The sequence below is a fragment of the Prionailurus bengalensis genome, chromosome D1 (genome assembly GCF_016509475.1).
Source record: "Prionailurus bengalensis isolate Pbe53 chromosome D1, Fcat_Pben_1.1_paternal_pri, whole genome shotgun sequence".
Taxonomy (NCBI): Eukaryota; Metazoa; Chordata; class Mammalia; order Carnivora; family Felidae; genus Prionailurus; species Prionailurus bengalensis.
Genome location: NC_057346.1, coordinates 30,085,487 through 30,102,743, shown reverse-complemented (window position 1 = coordinate 30,102,743; position 17,257 = coordinate 30,085,487). Strand labels below are relative to the sequence as shown.

At 40.0% G+C, this 17,257-nt stretch overlaps 1 protein-coding gene across 1 annotated transcript in view; it reads left to right on the top strand.

Annotated features, from left to right (window-relative positions):
* OPCML (opioid binding protein/cell adhesion molecule like) overlaps positions 1-17,257 on the top strand; it is a 1,071,706-nt gene that overhangs the window by 27,564 nt on the left and 1,026,885 nt on the right. The window lies entirely within an intron of this gene.

The window sequence follows — 17,257 nt, the reverse complement described above, 5'->3', positions numbered from 1 at the left end:
AACTGTGCCATGTAAGGATGACTCCTTGGCAAACATATTTTATGAAACGCATTTTCTCCATCTATAAAACTTAAATGGGAAAATCATCAGAGAATTTAGAGTATGGAGCCTTTTTGCAGTTTGTAGCCCTTAAGTCAGGCTGTGTCTTTTCAAATTGCATCTTTCCTGTCCCATCAATGCTAATAAGGATGGGACATTTTCAGAAATCAAGTCTAAACTAGATTATCCACCTTGTGTCAGTTTGCCCAAAACTCTCCTGACTTTGAAATAAAAAGCCCTACACCCTGGGAGCTCTCAGTCCCAGGCAGACTGGGATGGTGGATCATCCTGTCTAGTCTAGAAGCACTTCTCTTCTCTCAAGTGATGAGCTCAAGTGTTGACAGCATACAAGTCAGGAATTCAGACCATGCATTTCACTGCACACAAAACACAGGCAGAGGCAAACATCTGTGAAGGACAAAGGTAGAGATCTTTGACTGGCTGGGGGACAATGGGTCCAGTGATGAAGTGAACCTCTGGACTAAAAGTCAGAGGATCTGGCTAAAAGTCTCTTAGATTCATTTTTTCCCTGAGGATGTTATTTTGACTGTTGGAAGGGAGAAGAGGCATTTGTATTTCCTTGTTCCAATTTGTTTGAATGTTTTGAGGTTGTGTCCATGGATTCATGCCACACAATGAAGCTACTTTTCTAAATCATGTACAGAGCACCCCTCAATCCAACCCAAGGTTGGAGCACTCAAGTCATACCCTGAACACCACTCCAGAGTGACCCCTACTCCCCACCTAGGGAGCTTTTCTCCTACTTTGGAAGAAAAATGTCAGGGAGCACTGCTCTGGTCTAGGCAGCTGGCCAGCTACCCCATATCTGTCTGAACCTTTTGCAAAGTGGGGACAGAAGAGCCTTCACTCTAGCATAATGCTCCTCACTTTAACAATTAGGAAACAGACTGAGAGGAAAAGTTAAAGAAAATCCCAAGTTGGCTGGGTTCAAACCTATGTCTTGAGTCTTGAGGTGGCAGTTTCTTCTCACTTTTTCTTTTGTCTTACTTTTGCCAAAAAGTATAGTTGTCTTCCATGACAAGATATACACTTTGCATATGGAGGGAATTTAGCAGGGGTGAATCATCTGAGATGTTGAGTGAGAAGGGATGGCTGGTTGGTGAAGAGAAGGGGTGACAGCTGGTTCTTGAGGGTGGTGGCTGTGGAAATGGCTGAGGGGTGGGGGAGGCTCACTGTGCAAAGGGAAGGTGAGAATGAGCACAGAATGTAGGCAGACAACAAGATATCAGATTAGAATGAGGGGTGTGGGGGGCAGATGTGAAGAACCTGGGCTGCTTAGTGAGGGGGGCTTGCTTCTCAGAGGCCTTGAATGCCAGGAAGACCACACTGAAGATTATTCACGAGCTTCTGAAGTATCTTAGTCAAGAATGGTTTGCAGCCTTACTCCTGCTTTTCGTGAAGTAAGTTCCCCTTTAAGTAACTATGGGGGCTGGGGAATATAGAATAATTCTCTCCAAGTACTTCCTTATGTATCCAATGAGAGTGAGAGGAAGTGTGGTCTCACTGGATACATATATTCTGAGTTAATTCCATAGGGCTATGTCTTCCTTTTCTTGTATAACAAGATCAGCTTTAAGGATATCAGAGCACCTTATTTAAAATGTTATTTCAAATATTTGTTGGGTACCTTCTTCATTTAAGTTTTATAGGGGAGAGTATACCAATATGAAAAGGTTGTGTAATTAATTAATTTTGACCACAAAAGCATAAATCAGCACTGTACTTAATTTTGTAAGTGTTACCTGGTTCCTATGTATGCTTGGACTTTACATGTCCCATTGCAAGATGGTGTCCCATTGGCTCTCCTAGAAAATCTGCAATGAAGGTTAGGGCCTCCTGTAAATCAGTACACAGTTCACACTGACCACAGATAGGTTGGTGAATCCGGTGCTTTTCTTTCTCCATATGCTGCTCTTTCACTAGATCCTTTATGGTGGGCAAGGATCTTACTTAAAGTATGCAGGCCTTACAGAAGTTAGGGCTCTCAGAGCTTTCTGTCCAGTTTAATGTCCAGCAGGCCTTGGTGCTGGAGCTCTTACAGGTTCTGTTTCTCTTTTCCTGCTGGCTATCCCAGCTCCAGGGCTTCCCCCTGGGTCCCAGTTGCTCATCCTAGGGACCCTCACTGTGTGCTCATCCTCTGCAGACTCCCTAATTGCATGAGAACTGTCCTCCCCTTCCTGCTCAAACTCCTCCCCTCTTCCCTCCAGCCTTCTTTCTCAGTTCAGTTAAGTCCCCATCTCTGGGTTTGTTCTCAAAATTTGAAATTTGAAGGTTTCTATTTTCACACCTCAGTAATTGGTGCTATCCGTTGAAAGTAACTCTGTAACTCCAGCCTGCTGGGGTCAGGAAGAGCTGAATTGAATTAAAAAGAGTAGAAATTGGCTAGAAGCAGGAGGAAGACTTGAGCGGTGTGCTTTCTCTCCTCCACGTGGCTAGCAATCTTTGGGCAGGAGCCTGCCTTTAGAGCTGGCTGGTGGATATCCCACCTTATTCCCTTCACTTGATGGGGTTCCTGCAGGGGAGGTGGTAGAAGGGAATGAGACTCCCTGCCTGGCATACCCTCAGCCCAGGGAGTGACACTGGGGACCCAGGAAACACACGCCAGCAAAAAGTATTATGTCAGTGAAATGACATTGGAGCCATTAAAAATGCAAAACACTCCCTGTTTTAATAGCATAATGGCGGGGAGAAAAGCTGTCAGAAGCCAGGAGTCTCTTCGTGACAGCAGCTAATCCATCCACAATTCATGCCAGGGTGGCAGATACAGTCCCTTGAGCCTGGGTCATGGTAAGGCAGGCCTGGATCCCAATTCAGGCTCACAGATGCTGCCTGCTGGTGCCCAGATGAGAGGAAACAGTGTTTTTTTATGATTTCTCTTTTGATGTTAAAAATTGAATTAATCCTTAGATTTAAAAAAATATATTGTTATTTTCTGCTAGTGTTGTTGATCATTTATTTTTGGTCTCCTGTGAGATTTTTCAATGCTACTTCCAGGCAACAGGTGTGTCGTGGCCATTCTTCAAAGCTGTGACAGATTTATTCTCACCCAAACCCATCAGTGGGTCTACCTCCAGGGTAGGGATGAACTTTGGGTGTGATTCAGAATCTCAGAGTCTCAAAGAATGTGCTTCCCTTGAGGCTGAGAAAAGGTCAAAACAATGAACTTCCACTGTGGTTACAGAAGTTATTATTGTTCCAGTGCCCCCCGCCACCCCCCTACCTCCCCCCCCCCCCCCCCACACACACAGGGTAAGGAGCAGATCATTAAAATACATACAGGTATTTTTCTGATTAGAAATATGTCTCATGTTAATGGTGGAATATTTGGATAGAGGAAGAAAATAGAAATTATGTTTCTTTGATGTTTGGAGCACTGGTAGAGATTTCATAGAGGGAAACTTGCTTTGATGCTACCTCTGATTCCTGCCACCTGTCCCCTTCTTGCCCCTCAGCATAGTGGTGGTGATGTTTGCAAAGGCTTTCCCCTCACTTTTCACTTTCTGTAAAGGTGGGTTTGGTTCCAATTCAGCAAGAAGGTTAGGGTCTAGACAGACTGGATTGTTATTCAATGCATCTACACTGGAGACTGTCTTTCCTTCAGTGACTAAACAGGGGAGTAAATAGTGGTAAACATGGTGGTTAGATGTCTGAGAATACGTGCTGGTCCTTTTCCTTCCTGGCTTGGAATTTGTGGACACAGATACGTAACAGAACCTCCCTGTGCCTCAACTTCCTCACCTGTAAAGTGGCAATAATGCTACTACCTTACCACATGGAGTTCTTGTGGAACTTTAGTACCTCATTCAGTGTTAGGCAAGTCAAGCTCCATAACCCAATCCACAGTAGTTACTCTTACATATAAAGTTACCACGAGGGCACCCCTTCATCCTGCCTCTTTTTTACAGGTTTAAATTTCTAACAGTTTCCTCCTTTTTACATTCTCCTTGGGTTCCTGGCTAGTTACTTTTCATATTCTTCATGTCAAGTGGAACATAAAATTAGATGCACAACTCAGTTGGACTCTGATTCTAATAAGACTTGAGTCTGTATTCCTGAATGTGGACTTTAAATCACTGATTTAGCCACATTTGTGTAAATAAGTAGAGAGAAGGACTCACTATATTTTCAAAGTAAAGTTGTCTCAATGCATCCAGGGATGCCCAGACCAGGCAAGACAGGCTGCCAAGAAGGGGACGTGTGTTCTTTGTTGTTGTTTTTTTTTTCTTAATGTTGATCCGGTCCTCATTCTATCCAATTTTCCTTGGTCTCTGCATGGTTTTCACTGCTTCAGCCTCTGTTTCCTTTTCTGTTTGTCTCTGGTCCTGCATTTGACTCAAACATTGTCTCTACATCATGTCTTGATGCAGCACAGAATTTCAGTTCTTCCTTGCAGACTTGGGGATGGAGTCCAACAGACAGTGCAGAGTACGGGGTGGGGGGGCTGCTTGGAGGAAAGACACAAGTCCACTTTGGCTTTGAACTGGACACCCTCCCCCCCCTCCGAGATCCTGTACCCACTCAGAGATATTTAGGATGAAGAGGAGCAATGGAGTAGCTGCGGCTTGCCTGCTGCCTGCCTGTGTTCTTTCCTTGTCTCTCCCTTGGTGCAGAGATGCTGTGCAGCCCTGGCCCCTGCACAGCCTGGCCTGAAAATTATACAAGTGTAGCTGATCTTCTTTTTTAAATTGATAAAAGCAGAGGATGGAGCCTGGGAAGCCCTCTGACCCTGGAACCTTGGTCCATGAAAATTACAGGCGGTGTGCAGTGCTCTGTCTCTTGATGTGTACTTGCAGTGGGGAGATGCTGGTTAATTTCTCAGGACTCAGAGGTGACCCAAGTTTAATAAAGAGGATTAATGGATTTGAGCTAAAGGTCCTGGCTGTTACAAGCAGATAGCCTCTTCCTCCTAAGACAGTTTGCAGGCTCTCGTTCAGTTCCTTCTCTTTGGGGAAAAAGCTCAAGCTGCCTATTTAAAGGAGCCTTCCTCTCCCTTCCTTCTAGACACTAATTGGACTAAGGTGGCCATCTGTCCTTTATGCACACTCCAAACCAAAGGCACGAGGGCATTCCTGCTGACACGAACATCAGCAACAACGAAAAAAGGGACACTTTCACATTCTGCTAGTCCAAGCTACCACTTTTCCAAAAAGCATTTTTGTCACAAGCATCAAAACTTAAAAATATTGTATATACTCTTTCACACACCAATTTATTTTCATAATTTTATGTTATGGAGTAATTAAAGATGCCTGCAAAGATGTTTACCCAAAAGATATTTATTTAAAAAAAGAAGAAAAAGAATGGGGGATAAAGAGATGTGTAACAATAGGGATTAAGTTAAATATTGTATATTATACTAAATTTATGAAATGGAGTAATGGCCATTAAGAAAATATATTGTATTTTTATTGACTTGAAATGTTCATAGATTCTAAACCATTATGTGTAAAATGGTTTATATATATATATATATAAACATATATATATATATATATATATATATATATATATACAGTTAAGGGATGGAGACCAAGTGGCTGAACAATGAGATTCAGAATTATTTTATTTTGATTTTATTTATCCTCACTTTCTAATTATTTCCACAATTGTATGTCACTTGTGTAATGACAGCAGGGTGAGACCTGAGTGGGATCTCCCAGAGGATGCTGGGCAGCTCCTCTGTGTGTCCTGTCCAGGCCCCGTACACTCAGGTCAGGGCTAATTCTTGTCCTCTTATCTTCTCTCAGGAGAATGTAGATCATAGGCTCCTGAGGGACAGCAAGTGGCTCTCTGGGTGGCAAGGTCTTTATTTGGCCAAAGGCACACTTGCTATGACTGGTCCCAGGCAGTCTCTCCCAGAGTCTCCAGGAGAGGAAAACCCTCCACTGGAGACACAAGGGCTGAGACCATGGGACAGAGTGACCCTTCCCAAATGGAGCGGTTTTAATCAAGCCCCTCTGTTTGACCCTCGTGGAGGTGCCTACTTGTTTCCTATCCTGTATTCTCAGATGTGCGTTTCCAATCCTGTTTTAAATGACTCCCATATGGGTGATCCTGCCATATCCCCAAAGGAGTCTGTTCTGTTTCTAATAGACTATTCTGCCATCTAATAGACCTTACTGTCAGGATATTTTCCCTTGTTTCCATTAGTCACTAAGTGCTTATATGTTTTTACCCTTAAAATTCATTCCAATTTTTAGTGGGCACTGAATTTGGACTTTTTCAACAGTAATTGCCCTCTTGGCTCTTCTCTCTGATATTAACATCGGGATTACTTTTTTATGTTTTCCCTTTGATAGTTTGGCATCATTGTCTCCAATGTAATTCTTCTGTAATCCTGAGATGTGTTTTAGTCTCTAATGACTTATCTCTCTATTCATATGACCGTGGCTTAATTTGCCATTACAAAAACATATCTTCTGAGTGGCTTTTTACCACTGATTTTAGCTTCAAATCTTCATGACGTTGGCATTGTTCCTCTCTTTGCTTTTATGTGCTTTGCTGTTATCAAGGGTAGAAAAGGGGTGAAAAGCTGATTGGGGAGTGACAGTTTATCTCCTAGGGGACTAAGTACGAAAAGGAAAAAAAAGGCAGAATGCACCCATACAAAGCAAGGCTTCAATACTCCGCACACATTTGTGAAATGGAACCTGTCCCAGAGTGCCACAAACTAGCCCAGCAGGGAGGTGGCTACCAGCTGTGCCCCAGCTCAGGCACAGCTCCCTTCTTTCCCCCACACCCAAGGATTCCACAAAATTGGCCCGGCCAGGTTTTTGCTTGGAGCAGGACAGAGAACTCCTGAGATCCACCCATGTAAAAAGCAGGGTACCCAGAAATGACATGGGTTCCCCAGTATTCTACCTGTGGATTAAATCTTGTGTGTGATTGTAGAGTATTGTTTTAAATGTGCTTACCTCATCTCCTCTGCTGCCTACCCCAGTCTGTTAGGAGTTTGAATCAACATGTAAAGCTTGCTGGGAGATCCCAGGACAGAAAGGAGCTATAAGTGAGAAATACACTAGTTCTGCTATTTCTGGGATGGCCCTAAGTTGGGTTCCTGATCCTTTCACGCTTCTGGCTCCATTTTCTCTCTGGCTTACCTGTTCAGTTAACTGAGTTATAAATGCTCAGTGCTTCTCCCTTCTTTGAAATACATCACCCATTTCTTAATGTACTGGAAACCACTCTTTCTCCATGGCACTGTGGCCAGACAGAGGCTTTAGTGTGTACCAGGAGATCCAGGAGAGTATTTCAAAGCTGATAGTGCTGCCACAAACTGCCTCAGTCACACTGTGTCTCTAGGTGGTTTTCTGGAATTTCTCACGTGGCTTATGGGTACTCCTTGTCTATGTTTCTCATCTCCCAATCTTCTCTAATGTCTTCAGTGAAAATGGGAAGTAAGGATTCATGGCACCGGTATATATAGACATGATAAGGGAAATTTTGTTTATGAGCAGGAACTAAGCTAAAACCAGATAGTAGATTTTTTCCCCAGCCTGTTCTTTTCCCAAGAGGCTCATTACAGTGAAATCGATAAAATGAGGTGTTTTTCTCTCCTCACTGGGTGTGTAGTGATGCCTTCCAAAAATGAGTGGAAAGAGGCACTTTTCAAGGCTGAGTGATGCTGAGGTAAAGTGGTAAAGCGACTGACGTGGGGAGACACCAGCAAACTCCACATACGGGATAAGTTACCCCTGGACCAGCCTAGCACCTTGCCTGCCTTCTGCACCTCCACTGCCTCCTTACAGCTGCAGCCCTCAGTCGCTGTCCTGAATATCACTGCTCACCACATTCAACCTTTGCTCAACTTTATTAAAGAATTTTGCAGTGCTGACTCAGTCAATAAAAATTTACTGAATACCTACTTCTGTGTCATGCACTCTTCTAGGTACTGGGGATTCAGCAATATACCAGGTAGATCACAATTCTGGCTTTCATGGAGCTTATGTTCTAGGGGTACATCACATGATATGCTATCAAAGGGTAAGAGCTAGTGAGGAAAAAAATTAACCAAGGTGGAGGGTGAATGAAGATAGTATTTACCTAGGATTTCAGAGGGATGAGATAGTAAGCTGTGAAGATACGTGGGAAGCAGCCTATCTTGTGCATGTAGGAGCATATCTGGAACACTTGGAGGAGTAATGAATGACTGGAGAGACACAAGCAAAGGAGAAAAAATACACAAATTTGGTTTTTATTCTGGTTGAGAGGAAATAATTGAGATGGGAGGCCATTGGAATCTTTTCCACAGAGAAATGACATGGGTTGATCCAGGTTTCTATGTCTAGGACAAATGGCACCTCCTCCTTTATTGGAATTTTCTCTTCTACTTGGCTTCAGCAATTGCTCTCTTGAGTCTCACTTTACTTCATTGACCCTGCCTGCCATCCTATCCTGCAACCTTATTTCACCAATACCTTTGTAAATATATTTCTTATAGAATATGAGATGCAGAGGATATAAAAACTAAAAATATAAAATATTCAATATAAAATGTATATTCATATACATTTACTAAAAATGTAAAATATTAAGCTGTACAAAAGGCAGGTCCTTTGGTGTTTTCTATGGTTCATATGTAGGTCTGGGATGGAAACCTCATGACAGTATGTTCTTGCTGAGAGTTGCAACATCCTGTCACCGCGTTTCCACTCTCACCCTCAAAAGTTTTATCTCACATGTGTCCTTGTCACAGTGTCATGCTGATAACAACCAGCTATCTGAAGGACAAAAAAGAAGCCCTTTTACATGATTGTCCAAACTTGGAAGCGGCATGATGTCTTTTAGTAGGTGAATGGATAAATAAACTATGGTTCATCCATACAACAAGATACTATTCAGCGCTAAAATGAAAGGAGTTATTCGCTAGAAAAAGACATAGGCTAACCATAAATGCATATCACTAAGTGAAAGAAGCCAGTTTGAAAAGGCCACATACTATATAATTCCAACCATATGATATTCTGGAAAAGGCAAAACTCTCAGACACAGTAAAAATATCAGTGGTTACCAGTTACTGGGGAGAAGGAATGTATAGGTAGAGCACAGGTGATTTTTTATGGCAGCAAGAATACTCTTCATGATAGTATAATGAAGGATACATGTCTTTCTACGTTTGTCCAAACCTATACAATGTATAACATCAAGAGTGAACCTTAATGTACACTATGGACTTTGGGTGATCATGATGTATCAGTGTAGGTTCAATTATAACAGATGTACCACTCTGTAGGGGGATGTTGATAAGGAGGCTATGCATGTGTAGGGGTAGGGTTATATGGGAAATCTCTGTATTTTCTTCTCAATTTTGTTGTGAACCTAAATCTTCTTTTACAAAAATAAAGTCTTTTTTAAAAAGCCTTAATTCATAACATTTGCTGATTCCAGGGTATAAATACTCCAACTCTGATTAATTTCAAACCACCAAAGAATGTGGTGGGAGGTACCTAAATCCCCATTAATATGAAATAACCACTTTAGCTGTCTGCTAAGTTCCCATATATAGCTTTTTTTTTCTTTACTTTTACTTTGACACCATTGATTTATTTGTGTATCCCTGTGACTGAACCATCCTACTTAGAATAATCATAGAAATCATATGTTCATGGGTCACCTGAGTGGATCAGTTGGTTAAGTTTCTGACTTTTGATGTTGGCTCAGATCATGGTCTCACAGTTCATGGGATGCAGTTCGTGTTGGGCGCTGCACTCATAGCAAGAAGCCTGCTTGGGATTCTCTCTATCTCTGCTCTCCACCTTGTCTCTCAACAAAACAAAACGAAACACAACACAACACAACAACAAAAAAAGAAAAAACAAAACAAACAAACAAAAAAGAAATCATAGGTTGGTTAGCTTAATAAAGTCCATCCAGACCAAGTCTTACTGATTAGTCAAGTACCAACTTTACCAGAATTTTGATTGGGGTTACTTTACTTTCTTTTTAAATGTTTTAATGTTTAGTTTTGAGAGGGGGTGGGGAGAGAGGTGCAGAGAGAGAGGGAGATACAGAATCTGAAGCAGGGTCCAGGTTCTGAGCCATTAGCACAAAGCCCAACGTGAAGCTTGAAGTCATGAACCATGAGATCATGACCTGAGTCAAACTCAGATGCTTAACTGAATGAACCCCCCAGGCACCCCAAATTGGAGTTTACACACACACACACACACACACACACACACACACACGCATACACACACATACACATTTAGCATCTCTACGCTATTGAGACTTTACAGTAAAATGACACATTCCTTCAATGAATATTTATTTAAAATCTATTATGTACCTGAAATCACCCTGGCTCTGAGACAGACAAAATTGCCAAAGTTTTTCTCTAATAAAACTTACATTCTGGAGGATGAAATGGGGAAGTTTCATGATGAGCAGGTGAATAAGAGAAAAATATCAAGACCAACCGTGGTGAAAAGACTATGGAAAGGAAAATAACAAGTTAATAAAATAGAATATGACTAAGAAGGAGGTGCTTTTTTGTTTGTTTGTTTGTTTTTGTTTTTGTTTTGGATTGCATATTCAGGGAATCCTCTCTGAGGGAGCTATATTTTAGCTAGTACCTGATCATGAGGAGTCAACTAAGAAAAAATCTGAGAGAAGAACATTTCAGAGGTATCAGCCAGCACAAAGTGCCTAGGTTGGTAACTACCTTGTCAGTTTCAAGAACTAAAAAAGACAGCAAGGTGCAAGATAAGGTATTTTGTCAGTGATCAGAGATATAGACAAAGATAGATCATGTAGGGTCATAGTAAAAGATTTAGATAATATTCTCAATACAATACAAAGCCTTTGGAGGGTTTTGAATAAAGTGGAATCATTTGATTTGCAATTTACCAGCCCATTCTAGTTTCTGTGAGAACAGATTGTATGTGTGTTGGGGAGAAAATAGAGGAGGTAGGAGTTGTTTAAAAAATAGTTGCTGTAATCAGGATAAAAGATGATGGGACTGTAGATTATGACAGAAACAGTGAGGTGGAGAGATGCTAATTGATTTAGCATATATTTTCTTTTTTTTTAATTTTTTTAACGTGTATTTATTTTTGAGACAGAGAGAGACAGAGCATGAACGGGGGAGGGGCAGAGAGAGAGGGAGACACAGAATTGGAAGCATGCTCCAGGCTCTGAGCCATCAGCCCAGAGCCCGACACGGGGCTGGAACTCGCAGACCATGAGATAGTGACCTGAGCTGAAGTCGGATGCTTAACCGACTGAGCCACCCAGGCGCCCTATTTAGCATATATTTTCAAAGTAGAGACAGGGAGTTTTCTGATGCATTGATTGTATGCAATGAGAGAGAGAGTGAAGAATAAGAAGTGGCTCCAAAGACTTCAGGTTTGAGAAGCTAATTGAATGAGAAGATTGGAGAGGTGAAACATGTGGGTCCATCTAGAGTTGTTCATGGATTCTGTGCTAACTCTAAAAGATCATCCATGTACAGATGTCAGGAAGTAGTTCTGAGTCTTGAGGAGAGTTCTGCTGGCTATAAATGCCTGAGAATTGTCAGCATATTGTTGTCCATTAAAGCTATTGGTTTGGAAGAGATTCCCAGGGAAGAGGCTGATAAGAGAAGCAGATTAAGAGAGTTCCAAGGAACTCCTACACAAAGGTTGAGGAAAAGAAGACAGTAAGGGAGGCTGTGGAGGAGCAATGATGGAGATAGCGCAGTTTTGAGAAAAACCCAAAAAGGGTTTTTCAAGAAGGTGTGGTTATTGTACAGAATGTTGTGGATGGTCAATGTGATGAGGGGAGAGAACAGATGTCTCAGACCCTTGGAACTGGTAACTGGCGACATTAGCCAGAGTTAATTATGATGAAATGATGAGTTCAAAAGCTTGCCTGGAGTTGAAGAAAGAATGAGACATGAAGAAATGAAATACAGTCAATTGCATTATTTGTGGTAGTTATGTTTGGTAAAATCACCACAAACACTATACTAGTGATTATGGAACCACTTCTCCTAGGTTCCTAGGTCTTTAGGAAGGAGCCTCTCTTTATAACATTTTTATCAACCAATCAATACATAAACTCATGTGCATTTCTCTGTAAAGACACTTTACTACTCTATATTGTTGATTAATTAACACTGAACTCATGGTAAACAGCACTATAACTCATCCCTGAACATTTTTCTCCATAAGGTACATCGCAACTTTTTCACTCTTAAGGACATTAGAAAGCAACTCAGCACTAATCTTGGGTGTAATTTTAAACAGAAAAATCACCAACAAAAAACACAAAAATGGGGAAAACATGGCACTTCATAGACCAAGGAAAGGACACTTATTTAGAGTTAAGAAAGCTGGAACAGAAAGGCAGAGCATGATCTTGTTAAACCTCAGATGGAAACATGCATGTGAGGTGACTCACATTTTTTGCTGCTCGTGTCCATGAATGACTACAAAAGTGCCGTAAGAACTGATTTGGGGATTACACAAAAATTTAGCAAATAGGCAGCTAGGCATATAAAGAATCTGTGAATTATGAAGATTGGCAGTAGTAACGATAGGCAAGTCTTTGGAGATATATTAATCTGAGGTTTTGTGTGGCAATGGAGGTCTTATTTTGCTTTTAATCATATGGATGATACTAAAGTGTGTTTTACAATGAGAGGACTTCACAGTACAGACAGAAACCTGACAATGCAAAACAGAGAACCATAGGCTAAGCAAAGTCTCCAGTAGGTAGGGGCGAGGTGGAATGCAAATCATCAGTGTAGGAGGATACTCGGATCAGAACAGTAACTGTTCATCATAGCTATCATTCAGGGCTTTTTAAAATGTTCTTTCATAATGTTTTATAGTTTCATTTATATAGCTCTTGTGAATTTCTTATTAAATTAATCCTTATTCATGTTGTAATTTTTGACATTGGTTTGATTTTTTAAATGTTTTATTTATTTTTGAGAGACAGACAGAGAGAGCGAGAGAGAGCAAGCATACATAAGTGGGGGAGGGGCTGAGTGGGAGACAGAGGATCCAAGCAGGCTCTGTGCTGACAGCAGGGCTTGAACTTATGAACCATGAGATCATAACCTGAGTGGAAGTCAGGTACTCAACCGTCTGAGACACCCAGGCACCCCAAATATGTTTTTAATAATTGCACCTAATAACTACTTATTGCTGGTATAAAGGAAATCTATTGATTTTTGGTTGTTTATTTTTTGTATATTCTTTTATATCCAGTCACTTCATTGATGTTTTTTGTTTTTGTTTTTATTTGTGTATTTATTTGAAAGTTTTAATAATTTGCATTTCTAAGGAGACACTTATATTTTTGTTACATAATAATACATTTATTTATTTATTTATTTTTTGTCTCCCCAACCCTCTCCACCCTCATGTTTATTTAAAATCTCTAGGTGGGTATTCTTTTCTTGTTCATAATTTTATGGAATTGTCTTCTGTGTTTCAAGATTCAATGAGGTTTGCTGCTAATTTTTGTTATACAACTTTATGAGCTTTGGGAAATTTACCTTTTTTCCTAATTTGCCTAAAGTTTTCATTCTTTTTTTTTCCATTGAATAGTTGTTAATTTTAACAAAACTTATTTGGCCATCTAATGATATTATTACATGATTTTTTTCCTCTGTATTTTAGTGCAATGCTTTATTATTGATGGAACTAATATAGTTGAGATCTGGTATACCTGGCATGAACCCTACCAAATGTGGTACAATTTTTAGTATGCTGCTGAATTTTATGTTATTACTGTTTTACATCATATTATGTAGTAGTTGATTTAAAACTATTTTTTTTTGTTTTTTTTCTAGCTGGCTTTGTAGCAGGGTGGGTGTAACCTTATTAAATAAATTGAGAAAGTTTCTATTGTTTTTTTTCCTGTGTTTTTCACTACCTCTTCTGTGTTCTCTGTCCCTCCTGCTTTCTTTTCTTGGCTCTATTCTTTGGCAATGTTATCTACTGCCTAACCACGGATTTAGCTATCACTTCTAGATGTGCCTTTGCCAATACCTCCTCTATGTCTCAGTTCTCTAAGTTGCCAACTCCTATTTTCAACTACTGGTTGGATCTTTTTTCTTTTAATTTAGAATCTTAGGTGTAGACGATTGGGTCTCATATTCACGGGACATTATCATCATTGGACAATGCATTAAGGCCCCTTTTCCTGTTTTATTTATGTAGTTATTTCCTGTTATCCCCATTTCTGATAGCTATGCCCCCATTAAGGACTATTCAAATGCATTTCATGTGTATCCTTTTAAAGCTCTTTGATATCTCTCTCTTCAGATATATAGATATATAGATAGATATTTAGATAGATAGATAGATAGAGAGATATAGTTTTTATGTAACATAAATGGTGATGTGTTACGTATTATATACTGTTACTTAATTTTTTTCAGCACTGTTTAAAACCCAATAATATTTTTATGTAATTTTATGTAACTTCTAACTACTTTTAACTTTCAGTGGGGCACATCTATCAAATTTCACTTGTCCACTATTCCAGTGATTGACACTGGTTGCCTTCAGTATAAGTGCTAAGATGAGCATCTTTAAGCATGGTTTGAAAGAGGCCTGTGCAAGAATCCTGTAGGTTTATATACTTAGGAGTGGGATGAATGGTTCCAGACTGTACATTGCTTTATCTGACTGCCCTATGCTGTGGCAGTTCTAGTCTGCACTCCCACATGCAGTTCTGTGGGGTATTTTTCTCTTCCCTTTCTTCAATATTTGGCTTTATCCAACTTTCTAAACCTTACCAGTTAAGCAGGTTATTAATTGATATCTCATTTTTGTTTTACTTTGAAAATTTGCTGATTACCAATTAATTTCAGAGTTTCTTTATATACTTCTCAGCGTTTTGTGTTTCTCCTTCTTTAAATATATCATTTAAATTTTTGCCCCTATTTTCTCTTAGGGTTGCTGTCCTTTTCTGTATGCATCCCTGATATATTCTAAATAGTAGTCTTTTGTCCGTTTCAAATACTTCAGATGTCTTTTCCTAATCTATCATTGTCTGTTAATTCTATCATGGCTTCTGTTGAAGTACATACTCCAATTTTGATATGATCATATTTGGAAACTTTTGCATAATGTTTTGGGCTTTTGTTTAAACATTTGGTCTCTATCCTTAGGTTACAAAGATCTCCCCCCATATTTTCTTCTATTATATTTCAATTTAACTTTTTCATTTCAGTCTTTAATTTATGCTGCATCTACCTTTGAATATAGAGTTAAATAGATAAGAAGTTTTACTTTTGTCCATTTAATAAGCTGGTTTTTATAACATCATTTTTCCTTTCCTCAGTTATTTACAATGCCATCTTCATTGTATCTGAAAGCTCTAGCAGCTGTTTGCAGTGGTGCTAGAACAGGTGAATTTTGCCAAAAGGCAAAATAAAAGGAAATAAGAGAACTTGAAAGCCTTCCTCCAACTTACCCTCTCACTCCCTGTCTCTGCTGTCTTCAAATCAGGGGTGGGGGCACTGCCCCTGTTCTAAGCTCCTACAATAGAACCACTCAAGGTTAAGACGATGTTCAGATTTTCTAGGGATTTCTCATGGGCATTTTTGATATTTTTGTCATCATAACTTTGTAAAACCCATGCTGTCCTCTGTTCTAGTTTCCCCATGGTTGATTTTAGGAGAAAAAGTCAGAAGTCCAAGCTGTGTTGGTACTTTGACAAGGAACACCTTGTTGGACATCCTTAACTACATGTCACCTACCACCTCAAATTTGGAACAGCTAGATTCAAGCTCACATTTCCTCTCAGATGTTCTCCTTTCATGTCACTGACACCATTGTTGACATTGTCATCAGCTCTTCTCACCAGGAGGCATGTAGGTCCCATCAGCTATGGGGAACTGACAGTTCTGCATCGAGGTATCTTGCATTTTCCCCCAGTTACTGCACTTATTCTAACTCCATTGCCTCCCTAGTCTGTGCACTTTAATGACCACCTTATCTGCTTTACTCTGATCATGGTACCTCCAGGTGCCAAGTGCCAAAGTCTATAAAGACTACTGCACAGACGATACTATATAGGTTTCTTCTGGACAAGCTCCTTCACGTGGTACTCCAATCCCATCATGTTATGACCTCAGCCTTCTCCCTCATCTCCTTCTAGAAATATGAATTCTAGCTAGTCTACTTTACTTGGCAGTCTCTGAGTAGAAGTTCCTCAAGGTCCTCTCCTCCTTCCTTTGTGCTCTTCTCTCCCCTTTAGATGGTTAATACCTTGAATTTGTTTTATTTTGTTGAAGGTTATGAACACCATCCTGTGTATGATTTCATTTAGGCTTCCCCCTTATTTTTTTTTCCTGTTTCCTGTCTCAGTCTGTTGAAATTTCTACTTTTTCTCAAGGCTTCATTCAGATATACTTCTACTATAGCACTTATTATAGTCCTCACTTATTTTTCATTTGAGGATAGAATTTTAAATAAACAATGATTTCTGTAGGGACTTAAGGACATGATCTTTTGTGGATTTCTGCTACAAAATAATTCCCCTCATTGGCCTGAGTGTTTTATCTTTTCACTAACTGAAATTGTAGCCACTGTTACATTGGGTTTTGTTACTCTGGGAAGAAGGGTTGTGATACAATGAAACAGATTCAGGTTCTAATACTGGATGTGTCCCTAGAGAGCTGTGTGGCCATTGTCAGTAGCCTCCCTTCTCTGGATCTCACTGTTCTCTATTGCAAAATGAGGTGATTAGATTCCTATTCTCCAAAGACTCGTTAAGCTCTAATGTTATATTTGATTAGTGTAAGCCCTTTCGGGACAGAGGCAGCCTTGTGCATTTTTGCATATAGAAGCTGTCCAATGAATGTCTCTTGAATTGAATTAGCTTCATGATAAAATTCTGGCCTCAAATTTGTGCAATACATTCACATCCATATACACTTAATCTCAATAAAGCTGTTTAGCATCAGTGGGTCATATTATCTTGGTAATAACTTTAATTCTCCTTGTCACCTATGTATGCATCAGCCTGGTTACAGCCTCATGAGTGCCTGCCTCCACCCCCACACTCAGTGTGAGCACAAGCCCTTGCATTCTTGATAATCCCAGTAAGACAAGACAGTAAGACTTCTTGTTGATACTCTCAGACTATGCAGTTCATTTAGTTCAAAATTATTCAGTCATCTCATTCATATTGTACCCGTTATGAGTAGAGCACTACAGAAGATGCCACTGAGCTTAAAAAGACCAATATAGCA